The 14,317-nt window shown below is 46.4% G+C and overlaps 3 pseudogenes across 7 annotated transcripts in view; all 3 read left to right on the top strand.

Annotated features, from left to right (window-relative positions):
• Window positions 1-14,317, top strand: part of LOC123781731 (cationic amino acid transporter 3 pseudogene) — a 187,530-nt pseudogene that overhangs the window by 73,404 nt on the left and 99,809 nt on the right. Inside the window, exon 1 of one of the 4 annotated variants that reach the window (XR_015721625.1) lies at window positions 3,851-3,963. The exons of 2 other annotated variants lie outside the window; for them this stretch is intronic. The product of XR_015721625.1 is annotated as a cationic amino acid transporter 3 pseudogene, transcript variant X4 (transcript). Of the gene's footprint in view, window positions 1-3,850; window positions 3,964-11,639; window positions 11,780-14,317 lie in introns of those variants that run through there. One more of the 4 variants, XR_015721624.1, reaches the window with a different exon arrangement.
• The window catches only part of LOC123781788 (cationic amino acid transporter 3 pseudogene), a 60,507-nt pseudogene continuing 50,018 nt past the window's right edge, over window positions 3,829-14,317 (top strand). Inside the window, exon 1 of one of the 3 annotated variants that reach the window (XR_015721633.1) lies at window positions 3,829-3,963. The product of XR_015721633.1 is annotated as a cationic amino acid transporter 3 pseudogene, transcript variant X5 (transcript). Of the gene's footprint in view, window positions 3,964-10,893; window positions 11,033-11,658; window positions 11,780-14,317 lie in introns of those variants that run through there. The other 2 variants (XR_015721632.1, XR_015721634.1) reach the window with 2 other exon arrangements.
• On the top strand, window positions 10,994-12,926 carry LOC123801680 (cationic amino acid transporter 3 pseudogene; annotated as a pseudogene).

The following is a 14,317-nucleotide window of genomic DNA, read 5'->3' as shown; positions in this document are numbered from 1 at the left end:
AGAGTCAGACACTCCATGTGACATCACCTGGATGGGCTCCACCTGACAGGTCCCCCCACATGTCCCCTCCTCCAGGAGAGACTTATGTCCCCAACTCTGCATCCTCTGCACCCCCAGCCCTGGGCCTGTTCTTTTCGTTTCCTTCTCTCTTTCCTTCTCTCATTTTTCTTCCCTTCCTTCCTTTCTTCCTTCCTTCCTTCCTTCCTTCCTTCCTTCCTTCCTTCCTTCCTTCCTTCCTTCTTTCCTTCCTTCCTTCCTTCCTTCCTTCCTTCCTTCCTTCCTTCCTTCTTTCTTTCTTTCTTTCTCTCTCTCTCTCTCTCTCTTTCTTTCTTTCTTTCTTTCTTTCTTTCTTTCTTTCTTTCTTTCTTTCTTTCTTTCTTTCTTCTTCTTCCTTTCTTTCTTTCTTTCCTTCTTCTTTCATTGTAATGTGGTCCTCATAAAAGGAGGGATGAAGGGCGTATAACATGTAGGGGACACAGCTGCAGGATGACATGGCCAGGGTCATACTGTCTCATGCAGGATGGGATAAAAAGAAAAGGCCAGGGCTGTATCAGGGGTGGAAGAAGGTTGGGGGGGACTGTGGCTGCCTTCTCCCCACTTCCAGGGAACACCTGTAGTCCCTGGACCCCCCTTTCATACTGGCACCCTAGAATTCCTTCTCTTGTCCTGCCTCTGGCCCTAGTGTCTCCTTATTTTGCTTTACTTGACCTGTTTTACTCTGACAGATACTCAGGTAGGAAGATGTTCAGGGCCCGACCATACACCCCACCTGTTGAAGTTACTATGGTCGCCTTCCCTGCTTCTGCCCCTTCTCTAATCTCACCTTTTCCCCTCTCTGGTTTCCCTCTGTCCTCTCCTCCCTCCCCCTGAAAAATAAAAGCACCAACTCCCTGGGGAGGGGCAGGACAGTAGTGGGGAGGGGTGAGGAAGGAGGAGAGCAAGGACCATCAAGGAGAAGGCTCACAGATCTGGAAGGGCAGGGGGTAAAGAGAGGAGAGGGGGTGAGGGCAGTGGCTGCTCCTGTCCTCTGCCACCCCTGCCCACTGTCCAGGGGGCTTCAACCACTGGGGGGACAGGTGTGTGTGGGGTCAGGTCTGATGGGGAGAAGCAAGGAGCAGGAGAAACAAATTGTGAAAACTCTGTGAATTCCACTAAAACCCATCTCTTCCTCCTTTCCTTCTGGAGGCTCCTTGGTTGGTGGGGAAGTAGTGAGGAGATGGTGGGGAGAGAGAGGAAGAGGAGAGGGTAGCAGGGGACTTTCCTCTCCTTTCCACTCTCCCTGCTGCCAAGGTAGAGCTCCCCAGGGCTGGGAGAGGAGTGGCTGAGAGCTCATGGGCACCCCTTCTGCCCTGAGAGGGAGCCCACAGCTAGGGGTGGGTGCCACTGCCACTCTCACCACTGCTGTCCTAGGACAGATCTCATGGGTACCATTTTTGCAGAGCTCCCAGACATGGTGTCACCCTGGCATCACACCTGCACGTGGTGGGAAATAGCAGCCGTGTTTGGCGTCTCGCCACACACATGACCCTGCACCTGTCCTCGTGCGGTTCTGTGTGTGCTGCAGTTGATCCTTTGTAGAAAACCTGCCTCACATGTGTCACATGTGAAGGGTCATCTGTGGAGCGCACGGTGAGCATGACTGATGAGGTGATCCTGCAGGAGAAGCTGTGGCCACACTGGGAGCAGTTGTAGGGCTTGTGCACTGCGCCCTCCTGTGCGCACGTGGTAGCTCACAGGTCCTTGTGCTTGTGGCGCTGCTGGCACACTGGGCTCGGGCACGGCTCCTACTCTGAGTGCCACAGCTCCTGTTGGTTTTGGTGGGAGGCTTGGGTTGGTTGGAAGGGGGGCTTGCTGCATCTCTCACAGATGTGCTTCCAGGTGCACTTTCCCACACAGTTGTGTTCACCTGCTACCTGCACCCACATCTCCCCTCACCTGCCTGCTCTGCTCAGCTGGGGACACTCAGAAGGCTCTGGGGCACCACAGTGGGCATCTCAGCATCTGAGGTTACCCAGCAGGCCTTGGCTTGCCTGTGGATGGCCTCGTGCCTCTAGAGTTTTCAGCATTTCTGGAACTTCTTGCCACTGGAGTGCACTGTAGTTTCCCTTGCTCTTTTGTTCTCCATGACAGAAGGGACAGGGCAACAGTGACACAGGACACAGCTATGTCCACTGTGGAGGTGGCAGGCCAGGGGAGCAGCAGCAAGGGCAGCAGCTGTGGTGGCGGACTCCTGGGAAGCAGCTGAAACTGGGAGCAAGTCCACCTGAAGGCTCAGGGCCACCTGGGCTGGGGTGTGCTCGGGAGCAAAATCATAGCACACCTGCTGGACTGTGGGAGGGATAGAAGGAGGGTGTCTGGGGCAGTTGCCTTCATTACCCAGTGATCGGGAGCCCTGGCATTGTCCCCAGCCTCCCACCCTCTACCCAGTGGGCAGTGAATAGCACAGAGAGAAAGAGGAAGGGATTGTTCTGGGGACCAGATGCAAGGATAGACAGACCCTCCTCTGTACCTGCCCTTCTTGCCCTCAAGCAGATGCACATCTGGGGAAATCCCAGCTGGACACGGGGGAGACAGCCTAGGACTGTCGGAACAGACACAGACCAAACACCCAGATGTGTCTCCCTTACTGTTTGTCATGACAGCCATCCTGCCAATCCTGTCTGTCTCCTTTGCCTCTAGGAATTCTGGCTCTGAAGTCTTGGCTGGTCACTCATCCACTACCCAGCATAGCACCTGGAACACAGAAGGTGCTCAATTAGTGCCCTTGGTCCATGTCTCCTGGAGATCTGTTATGGGAAGTTCAGTGTGATTTGTAGGTTTTCCTCAGGTGATGGCTCTTCCTGAGATCTGGAGCAGTTCTTTCTGCTCCAAATCCAATGCTCTGTCTTCCTATAGTTAGTATAGACTCTGTCCCTTTAGGGACCTGCTGCCACTCCTCTCTTCCCTCCCTCCACCTGTTCCACAGTCTTTAGCGCAGGTAATTGAGGGCTTGGAGGCATCTCCGCACTATCAAGTAGAGGCTGTGGTGCCCCCTTTTCCTTGAGATCCATGGTTTGTTGGTCCATCACTTGTGCATTCAGCCCCAGGTCTCTAAGTAGGTCCCACCTTCTCCAGCTCTGAGAAGTCTTGTCTCTGAAGATTCACATTCTGGGAAGAAGGAAGCACTTTCCTTTGGTCACTGTTTCAGGGTCTTAGAAGTGCCACGTTATGATTGTCTAGAGCAGGAAGCTCTGTAGGCAGGGACTGGGTCTTTCTCGTTACTTCCTCCAGCACAAGGCTCAATGCACATTAAGTTAGAATATGCTATGAACATTGATTGACTGTCTGAGGAAATCCCTCCTCGTGAAGCTTGAGCCAGTTCCCTTTATTTTTGGAGTGATAGGAACCCGGGGTTGAGAGAGTAGGGATGGATGGTGGTGGTAGAAGAACCTTTAGGAGATTCTGGGAGAGGCACCTGGGTGGGGGGAGGTGCTTCTGTCCTTGTTTACAGGACTGCTGAGTGGGCTCTGTAGCTGGATCTGGGACAGCACCCCAAATCACCACAGGCTGAGCTCCACCAGGATCCCCACACTCTCCTTGTGCCATCCAGGACCTCCTCCATACCCACGACCTTGGAAAGCTTGTTTAATTTTAAATTCATGTCTTGCTGCAAAATGTCTCCAGCAAAGCCCCATTTAAGCCCTCAGTCCATCTCCTCACCCATGCAGGGCCCCACTATCTTCCATTGCCACCTCCAGCTTTCCTTCAGGATTCCAGCTAAACCACCTCCTTCCTACTGTCACATCCTTCCTAGGCCCCTGCTTCCTGAGGGCCCTGCTTCTCTGAGAACCTCAACTCTCCGAGGGCCCTGCTAAGCTCCACTCCGTGTCCTGACTCTGCTTTGCCAAACTCATTCCTGGTCCCTGAGCTTTGCTTGCACTTTCTTCCTAAGTGTTTCTCGTCTGAGTCAGAGAAAGCCCACAGGTAAGTGATTTCTCCTGTTTATAGAGTTGGCAGGAAAACTGAGATAGAGCCAGAGAGGAAGAAGGCTGGGTTTGGAAGGCAAGATATATGAGGTGCCTAAAATGATCACTTTAGGAGACAGAAAATAGAACGCTGGTTGACAGGGGCGGCTGGGAGGGAAGAATGGGGAGTTACTGTTTAATGGGTACAGAGTTTCAGCTGAGGAAGAATCACAAGTTCTGGAGATGGATGGTGGTGAGGGTTGCACAACAGTGTGAAGGTGACGCTGTCTTGAACCACCCATTGTAAAATCACGACACCCACTCTGAGCACATCTTAACCTTTTCTTACTTTCCTTTTCTCCACAGTGCTGATTACAAATCCGACACAACATATATTCCTTATGTGTTTATTCTTTGCTTCCTACTGCAGAAATGTTAGCAACTTGAGTGGAATGGTGTTTGTGTTTTTCTTTGTTTTATCCACAGTGCTGAATAAATGGGGTCAGTGTATTTGTTGAATGAATAAATGAAGGACCATGATTAGACACAGACTTCTAGAGAAGGCACAAACAGAGAAAATGGGCAGATTCCTTTTTTCATTTCGTTTTATTAACTAATTTCTTCTGCTCTTGGGTATGAGACTCAGCTCCAGTGTTCATAGTGGCTTTTGCTCTGTTTACTTTTGGTATGTATTCTGACCTGTTTCCACTCTGGAAGTGTTGGTTACACATGCACCACACTTACTACTATTTCAAGCTCTCACCCTGAACTCTTCTATTCCTGACTGCCCCCTACCTGAGTTGCAGGGCTGCTTGAGTGAGGACTTGAGAAACTCTGGGGAAGCTCAAGTATCCAAAAATTGTTTTACTTGTTTGAGCCACTGGTTTGATTGGCCCTGGGATCAGGAAGGAGCTGTACTTGGATACAAAGGGATTGATATAATTTCTGGAGACTTTGTATTTAAAGATAGGCTGGTGATGGGTATTAAGGAGGGCATGTATTGCATGGTGCACTGGGTGTTATACGCAAGTAATGAATCATGGAACTTGACATCAAAAACTAGGGATGTACTGTATGGTGACTAACATAACGTAATAAAAGATTATTATAAAAAAATAAAGTCCATATTTATGAAACTTTGAGAACTTGAAAATAATGATTGAACAGCTTCATTAGCCTTCCTCTCAAGTCATTATCAAACTTCGAGCAAAGCAACTGGTGTCCACACTAACCTTGAAGCTGTTTAGGTTAGGAGGAGCCACAAGGCCAATTTCCTGACTGGCAGGAGTGTTAACCCCCAACTGCAGGAACCAGTGGAACTTACTGACGTGGACAAATGTTTTGGCAGGAAAAGTCCAGAGTGAGGGCAGTACCCTTCTCAGAGACAGAGGAGTGAACACAGTGACCTCCAGGACAAAGGAGAGTGGCAGGGGGCTTGTCTGGGAAAGCAAGACAGTCTTCAATGTAGTGGGTGGATTGTTGGATTTGACAAGAGTTCCTTTTGACCGCTTGGGATGGAACTTTTGTTCTGGAGTTTGGAAGGAGCTCAGAGAATGAGAAAAACACAGGGAGGAGGGAGGGAAGTGGGAGCCTGGGGCATCAGGGATTCATACAAGCTGCTGTCATGTTCCCTGGCCCCTCTCTGCATTTCTTGAAAACCTCCCCTGCGCCAAGCACCACCTTTGAAAGAGACTGTTTTCTAACTCTACTGAGCATCACAGACCCAGGGTCTTCATCAGGAAATGCCCTCAGGAAAAGCTCTTGAAACATATGATTGAGCATGTTCTAGTCTCCTGTTTCTACCTCTATTTGGCCCTTTGTCTTAAAAAAAAGCCCTACTTCTAGGAATGTCAAAATGTAGTAGTCAATCAATACATCTCTATTTTCATTTTTTTTTTCTGTCCTAAATGCCTCTTATGGTTGCTTGGTACACTTATGAGCAGACCCTTGTCCTGTGTAATGAGGTTTGGAGATGGGATTGTCGAATCCAGAATGAGGAGGCATATAGATCCTGGACCAGTCCTCTGGAAGCTTTTAGACTGTGAAGGAATTTAAGCGACACACCCAGGACACCAGCAGACAGAAAGGGAAAATTAGTTTCAGCTGACCATTGGAATGGGCTGGTGGGAAGGCGAGGAAAGTTGGAGATGGGGATCAGTCAGCATGGCTTAGGAAAGGCTACTTTGGTGTGCGGGGAAGGTTGTAGAATAGGGCCAAGAGAGGCTGCAGGGTCAAGTCTGGACAGAAAGAGTGAGGAGGGCATCCCTGCCATGGCAGGTACTTACGCAGGCCACAGGCTCATCCCAGGAAGGGTAAGTCAGGATGTGAGGAGCTGAGTTAGGAAGGAGATGATGTGTCTGAAGGTAGGGGGAGAATTAGGGTGGGACTCTGTCAGCTGGGTCAGAGAATTTAGACTAATATAAACCATTGGAATAATCAAAGTTATAGCATGGAGAAGGGCATTTCTGAACTTGACGTTTGACGATGTTTCTCTGTGTTGTTATAAACTGGGTTTGTAGTAGGCTCTCTGAGGATTCCCAATCATGAGTTTGTTTTCTAATCTGTAAGTTTGCTTTTTCATTTTTTGTCCTGCCTGCTTCTGTTGGTGTCATAAAATATGATTATTTAGTTCTTAGATGTTTTGTTCTTTGGGTTGCTTCTCTGGTATCTTCATGCTTTGTCTGTAAGCCCACTTTCCCTCATCTTCAGGAAAAGTGGGAAGAGTGCAAGGACCACCCTGCACAACACAGATGAGGGAAACAGAAATTATCAAGCATTACCCCTCTCCGATCCTCCATTCAGATGGTCTTCCTCTGGGATTCCTGCTCAGGGTCCATGGATGGACTTCAGAAGGGTGCATGAAGGTTTTTTTTTGTTGTTGTTTTTTTTGTTTTTTTTGAGGTGACCAACCTCAGAGGGGTCTGTGGTTCGACAAATGTGAAGAACCACTGTTGTGTCTTTGTTGGGAGGTAGGTGGCTGGGGACAGTACCTTAGAGAGAGAAACATGGTACAAGCGTCCTTAGTGCCAACTACAGGAGCCTCCAAGGACTGTTGAAGGAGCTGAAGGAGAAAGAGGAATTGGGAAAAGGGAAATGGGTTCAGAGGGCACTAGTAGGACAGGTGCCCATCTTCCCTGTTCTTCACCCTCTTTCTAGCAGGTGTTCCTTCTCTGTATTCTCCACATCCTGACCATTACAGGATTCCAGTTCCCCTTCAGATTAAACCTACTGAATGCCTGCCATTTATCAGGCTCTGTACCAGGACCTCTCACAACATTACCTCCTGCAATTCCTGTGTTGAAGGTGCAGTGCACAGAGTGGAGTCAGTCCCTCCCTCAGTCATGGCTTGTTCACACCATCACTTCCTGTCAGGCCCCTTTTCAAAGCGTTTTATTTTCCCGGCTCATCCTTATCTCTATTCTCATTTCCCCTCCTCACTGGAGGCACTTGCTTTCGTGTATTTAACAAACGCTCTTCCAGTCCATGCTCTGTATGTGTACTTAGATATATTCATCCATTCCACAAATACAGTGCTGACTCTGTGTCAGCCACAGTTATAGGTGTGGGGAATACAGCCAGGAGCCAAACACCAAAAAAAAAAAAAAAAAAAAAAGTCCTGCTTTCAAGGAGCTTCCATTCTTTTGGCTTAAGACAAATCATGACCAAATAAGTAACACATATAGTATGTTAAATAATGGTAAGCGTTATGAAAATAAAATAGGGCAGGAGGATAAGCTACCATATGGGTGCTTAGGAGTGGACTCTGTTTTTTTACGGGAGGAAATCAGGAAGACTGTGCTACAAATGTGCTATTTCACCAAGTAAAGTGAAGGAAGCAACCATGTGGATATCTGGACTAGAAGTAGTGCAGTTATACAAGACAATAGGTACAAAGGCCCTGAGGCAGGGTCTTCCCTGCTCTTTTAGGAGGCCTAAGTGATTAGGAGGCCAATGGCTAGAGAAAAATGAGTGGGAAGAGAAATAGAAGGCTGAGTGGTAGCTGGGTCAGTGACAAATACTGTAGGATTTTGTAGGTTTGTAAATGCAGATTTTGGCTTCTATTCTGAATAAAAAGTGAGACAAGGAAGGTTTTAGCAGAGGAATAATGTGACATTTTTACAAAGTATATGCATATCCTTGACAAATACACAGTATTTTTTGGCTGTTTTTTAAATGTACATAAATGGCATTGGGCAATACACATCATCCTGCTTTTAATTTTCTTGCTTAACATTGTTCCTATCCAATTGCTGTCTGTGAATCTGGTTTATAATCTCTGACGGCTGTGTCATATTTCATTGTGCACAGGGCATATTTTGCTTATATACTCCTCTAGTAACAGATGCTGGCACAGCTCCCACTTCTGCCACCACAAACAGTCCTGTGATGAACGTGCTCATGTGGGCTCCTTATGGACTCAGGAGAGAGTTTCCTGGGGGTGTGCACCTTGGAGGGACAGGGTTTGCGGATTGGGAGGGTGTGTGCATTCTTAATCCCACTGAGATTGTGCCTCAGGATGGTGGCCCCAGTGACACCCCCACCAGCAGTGTGTGATGGTCTGTATCTCCTCATTGAATTCTCAGGCTGATCCAGTGAGAGATGTCAGGTGAGGTCCCTTGTGGATGAGGAGACTGAGGCTTAGAGACAGTGAGAGAATTCCCTGAGTTCATGTAGTCCTATGGAAGGGCCAGCACTCACATCCAGCATTTCTGCCATAATGGTCATTTTTCCGAACACTAAAGTACCCAACACTTCCCTTTCCCGAAATAAGATGAGACATCTGTAGGCAAAGATATTAATATTATAAAAAGATTATTATTGTTATTATTAATTATTCCTGCATTTTTGATGCCTGGTCTAACTCAGTCAGCCTAGGACCACCGCGTCTTTAGCACCAGCATGGATGAGGGTGTCTAATTAGAGTCCTTAGGGTTTCAAGGCGAATTATATGGAATAAAACTGTTTTCATTGTCTCATGAGGGCTAACAAAGAGGCTCAAGGTTTAGGGGATGATTTTTGAGGCTAGCTATTTATAAAGACTATTTGGTATTCAAATTTTGGACTTCGGATCAGATTTCAATATTAAATGGTATGTAGATTATATTAAGTGTAAGGGGGCAATAGAGGCAAGGGAAGAGGGTGAGTGTCAGATTTCGCAGCTGGAGCAGGAACTGGGCTGGGTATGAGGCTGGAGGAATAAGCACAGGTCAGAATATGAAGGAAGGAAGGATTGAGAAGAAAGGGCAGTGTGGAACCACGGAAGGGTTTGAAGCCTGGTCATGGGTCGGGGACAGCTCAAATAGTGCAGAAAGATTCCATAAGTTAAGAATTGACCCTCCTTATCTATCTCATGTGCTTGTTGATAAATCATAACATTGGAACTGGTGGGTGGCAAATAAGGAATCTAGATGGATTTGTAGACAGAAGTTCAGGCCATAACCCAAGAGTTCCTTTTGATAATCCATAGAGAAGACTTTGCAATTTTGATGAGACCTTTCTGTCCTTAGTAACCTCTGACAATATCTCCTATAATTCTCTCAAAACCAAAGGCTGAGTAGGGAGGAGAGTGGGGGCTACATGACTTTGTTCTCTGATCTCCACTACTCATTTCTGGGCATTGCTGTGAATTGTTCATCCAAAGCCTTGCTCCCCTTGAGGAGGGGGCCATTTGAATAGCAACTGGAGAGGAGGGAGAAGGAGGAAACACATGTGGAGTTTGTTCATTAAGAAAATATATTTGATATATTCAGACAATGGTTTGTGGGTGTTAAAAAACTTGTGAAAAATTAACAGAGGGTTACAAGAGAGTGTTTTACTACAAGCTCACAGAACAAGGCAGATTCTCCAGGCCCCTGGCAGCTGACATCACTGATAGCGCAGGGTGTGTAGAGAGCACAGTGTGGCCAGTGAGGAGACTGTCTGCAGAAGTGAGCTCACCTTCTCTCCTGGAACCCAGAAAGGGAGGAGACAGAAGGAACTGTTTTGTTCATGAGCTACTGAACTAGGCGACTTACTTCTTTTCCCCTATCCATCACACTCTCATAACTGTGGACATAAAGATGTAGTGAATTTTTCCTGATTGCTTTGGGTGAGATGTATTGAATATCAGAATTCACAAAACCACCTTCCTTGCTCCTCTCCCTTCTCAGTGATGGACCCTGGGTTTCCTGCCTCCCCAATTTCTCCAGTGTTTCTTTCCCAGGACAGCCTGGTCCTCTCCTTCTTGCAGGTGGTTATGAAGGCGCTGCCCCTTTCTCCCTCCTCCTCTCTATTCACAACACCCCTGTCCACCTAGGTGCAGAAAGGGAAGGGGTGGACTGTACATTTTTGACTATCAGTACAGATAAATGGATGATGCAGAATGAGGAGAAAGGGGGCCAAAGTGCCATCTGACCTTGGCTAGCTGATGTTGGGGCCAAGGGTTTTAAGACTGGAGGAACAATATTTATATTTTAAACTCAGATGATATTTAGAAAATGGGTCTGTAATTACAATGAGGCCTGCTAATCTGTGAGTTAATGTGTCATAATTCACGTTCAAGCCCTGCACACACATCCCATGTGAAAATTATTGCACAGTACATTCATGCCCTGTTATGCCTTACAGCTTAATTAGTACATGACACTACATGAGTTAGATGAACTCAAATGGGATTATGTCATGTGGTGTGTAAAAAGGAGAATGTTGGGAGGTATGTGGTACTTTTTCTGGGGAGGGGGAAGCAGGGTTGAGTTTTCTATGATGTCTTTTGGTGTCAGTTTCTGTGATAGTTGGGCTGTAGCAGATGACATGTGATTTCTGAGTTTTGGCTAGTGGATTAAGTAATGGGTTCAGTAAATATTTATTGTTTACCATGTCTTTGGCATTATGGAGGGAGAGCACATACCAGAAGAAATATGAAGCAGCGGCTTTGAAGCCCGAGCAACCAACTGAAACATCCCCAATGCAACTTGGCTTAACTCAACCTCACTGAACCTGATCTGAGACTGTCTGCTCCCTGGGCTTGCTACAGCTCCCTGATTCTAGAATCCTCTTCAATTCTAGCTACAATGCTGTGTCAGGCACTTTGCAGATTTGGTCAAAAGCTGGTAAGCAGACGTCCACTGGAGCCACCTGTGGCTGAAACTGCCCCTGCCAGAAGCCTGAGCACTCTGGATTTAGTCGCCCTGGGTGTGGGCCGCACAGTGGGTATAGGTGTGTACATTCTGGCTGGTGAGATGGCCGGCAGTCAAGCAGGACCAGCCATTGTGATCTGCTTGTTGGTGGCAGGCCTAACTTCTATGTTGGCTGGGCTGTGCTATGCAGAGTTTGGTGCCCGGGTTACCTATTCTGGCTCTTCATATCTCTACATCTATGTCACTATGGGTGAAATCTGGGCTTTCATCACTGGCTGGAACCTCATCCTCTCCAATGTTGCTTCTATAGCCATTAGGATCTGGGCCTGGACCTTAGCGTTGGACAACCTTTTTGGCAACAAGATTTCTCAGGCCTTCCAGGAGACCATTTCACCACATGTTCCTGGTGTCTTTGCAGAAATTCTAGTCTTCTTTGTTATGTTCCTTGTGTTATTGCTCTTGGAATTGCTGACTCAGAACATTAAGCAGCTTTCCCTAGTTACCAATGTGGTCACATCAGTGAACATTTTGGTTCTCAGTTTTGTCATCATGTCTGGCTTCATGAAGGGGGACTTGCACAATTGGAAGCTCACAGAAGAGGACTACATAAAGGCTGGACTCAATGACACCTCTGGCTTGGGCCTTCTGGGCTCTGGAGGATTCGTGCCTTTTGGCTTTCCGGGGATTCTCCGAGGATCAGCTACCTGTTTCTATGCATTTGTAAGTTTCAGCATTATTATTACCAAAGTTGAGGAAGCCCAAAACCCTGAGCGTTCCATCCCCATGGGCATCGTGATTTCACTGCTCATCAGCTCTTTGGTGTATTTTGGTGTCTTTTCGGCACTTACACTTATGGTGCCTTACTACCGGCTTCGACCTGGGAGCACCTTGCCTGAGGCATTTTTCCATATTGGCTGGGCCCCTGCCTACTACGTTGTAGCTTTCGGATTTTTCTGTAGTCTTTCTGCAAGGTTCTCAGTCTTTATGTTCCCCATACATCGGGTGATACGTATGATGGCACAGGATGGCCTCCTGTTCCCTGTCCTTGCCAGGATCCAAACCGGGATACATGCCCGCATCGTGTCCACTGTAAGCTTTGGCATTATTGCAGCAATCATGACATTCTTCTTCGGATTCACTGATGTCTTGGACCTCATTTCATTTGGGGGGCTGCTAGTTTTCTCCCTATTGGCTTTTAGTGTTCTCATCCTCAGGTATGAGCCTGAGATGCAGAATGGGGGAAATGAAGCACAGGTGCAGGAGGAAAATGGACCTGCAGCAGAGAAGCTGACTCTACAGGGACTGTTTTTTCCAGCCAGCCCCACCCCCACTCTACTCTCTGGCCGGGTTGTCTATGTTTGCTCCTCACTGCTTGCTCTGCTGCTGACTCTCCTCTGCCTGGTGCTGGCCCACTGGCTAGGTCTGCTTTCTGGAGACCCAGGTCCCATCACAGTGGTCGTGCTGCTCCTGGTGCTCATCACTGGGCTCACTGGGGTCATCTGGAGACAGCCACAGAGCTCCACCCGCCTTCCCTTTAAGGTCCCTGCTCTGCCTCTCCTCCCACTTCTGAGCATCTTCGTGAATATTTGCCTTATGATGCAGATGACAGCTGCCACCTGGGCCCGGTTTGGTGTCTGGATGCTGATTGGGTTTGTTATCTACTTCGGCTCTGGGATCCAGCACAGCCTTAAGGGCCCAAACAGTAGACCTTGAACTCAGCAGTGCCAGTATGTATTTAGCTTGATATCATCACACCTGAATGCCGTCTCTTTGCCTGCACAATAATAGGGAGTACTCTTGAGCACATGGAATATAGGACTCCCATGGGATATATCTGAGGGAACACTAATAAAGCTCTGTAGTTATTGTGGAGTGAAGGATGTGTCTTTGCTTTCTTTCTTTCTTTTTTTTTTTTAACTTGTCTACTTTTCAGTTGTGTCTATAGCTGCATATTGGCTTTCAAAAAGTTATTACTAAAAGAAACTAGTATTGTTTTTATTTTCTCAGGGTTAATATCCAGTGTTGGAATTACTGGATCATACGGTAGTTTTATTTTTAAATTTGGAGGAATTTCCTGGGGGATCTGGGTATCTGGGTTAAGTGTCTGTCTTTGCCTCAGATCATGATCTCAGGATTGTGGGATAGAGCCCTGCATTGGGCTCTGCGCTCAGTGGAAGCCTGCTACTCTGTCTGCCCCTGCCCCCACTCATGATCTCGCTCTCTCTCTCAAATAAATAAATAAAATCTTTAAAATAAATAAATAATTAAATTTTGAGGAACTTCCTAAGTGTTTTCCATAATGACAGCAACAATTTACATTCCCACCCACAGAGCCTGAGGGTTCCTTTTCCTCCTTATCCTAGCCAGTCTTTGTTATTTCTTGTCTTTTTGTTTTTAGTTATTCTGACAGGTGTGACCTGATATCATATTGTAATTCTAATTTACATTTTCATGATGATTAGTTATGCTGAGCTTCTTTCCATGTGTCTATTAGCCATCTGGTATGTCTTCTTTGGAAAATAGTCTATTTGGACCTCTGCCTATATTTTTAATGGATTTGGGTTTTTTGGTATTGAGTTGTGTAAGGTCTTTATGTATTTTGGATGTTTATCCCTTATTGGATATATCATTTGCAAATATCTTCTTGCATTCAATAGATTGCCTTTTTGTTTTGTTGATGGTTTGCTTTTCAGTGCAAATCTTTTCAGTTACATGAATTCAAAAAGATATATGCACCCCTATGTTTATTGCAGCCTTATTTACAATAGCCAGGATATGAAAGCAACCCAGATATCCCAATAGATGAATGGATAAAGAAGATGAGGTACACACACAAACACACGTATCCACACACAATGTAATATTAATTAGTCATAAAAATAATGAAATTTTGCCATTTTCAACAACATGGTTGGAGTTATAATGTTAAGTGAAACAAGTCAGTCGAGAAAGACAAATACCATATGATTCCACTCCTGTGTGGAACTTAAGAAATAAAACAAACAAAGGACAAACAAAAATCCCAACCCAGACTTTTAAGTGCAAGGAACAAACTCATGTTTGCCAAAGGTGAGGTGATTTGGGGGATAGGTGAAACAGATAAAGGGAATTAAGATTAAATTTATCCTGATGAAGACTGAGAAATGTGTGGAATTGTTGAATCACATTGTACACCTGAGACTCTATGACAACACTGTATGTGAGTTCTACTGCAATAAAAGAATAAAAGAAACTAGAATAACAAAACAAAAAGAGATA

The sequence above is a fragment of the Ursus americanus genome, chromosome 25 (genome assembly GCF_024610735.1).
Source record: "Ursus americanus isolate L20-20 chromosome 25, mUrsAme1.1.p, whole genome shotgun sequence".
NCBI lineage: Eukaryota > Metazoa > Chordata > Mammalia > Carnivora > Ursidae > Ursus > Ursus americanus.
Note: the sequence above shows the minus strand (reverse complement) of the source record. Positions and strands in the feature narration are given on the sequence as shown.